Here is a 356-nt window from a genome sequence, read left to right on the forward strand (position 1 = left end):
CATGCTGTAAATATAAAAATATAAATATAAATATAAACTGTATGTTGCATTCATGTCTAATATTTTTCTTTTGGCTGCTCCCCTTTACAGAGTTCACCCCAGTTAGTGAACTTGCAAGAGATTTGGCAATTGCTTTACTCCAGATGACCTTCCTCACCCAATCTGGGCTCGAACCTGCAACTTCACGATTAAAATTCATGTTTAATACACAAATGCTTTTAAAAATACAGATATCATGTTGTTTGTAATGCTAAAAATAAAAAATTAAAAATTGGATTTTAGTTGTCTTGGTTTTTAATTATTTGATTTAGATCATACTTTCTGGGGTTTATGTGTTTTTATGGTTTTACGAGTTT

This window comes from Nematolebias whitei, chromosome 21 (genome assembly GCF_014905685.2).
Source record: "Nematolebias whitei isolate Nwh7 chromosome 21, NemWhi1, whole genome shotgun sequence".
In the NCBI taxonomy this organism is placed as follows: domain Eukaryota; kingdom Metazoa; phylum Chordata; class Actinopteri; order Cyprinodontiformes; family Rivulidae; genus Nematolebias; species Nematolebias whitei.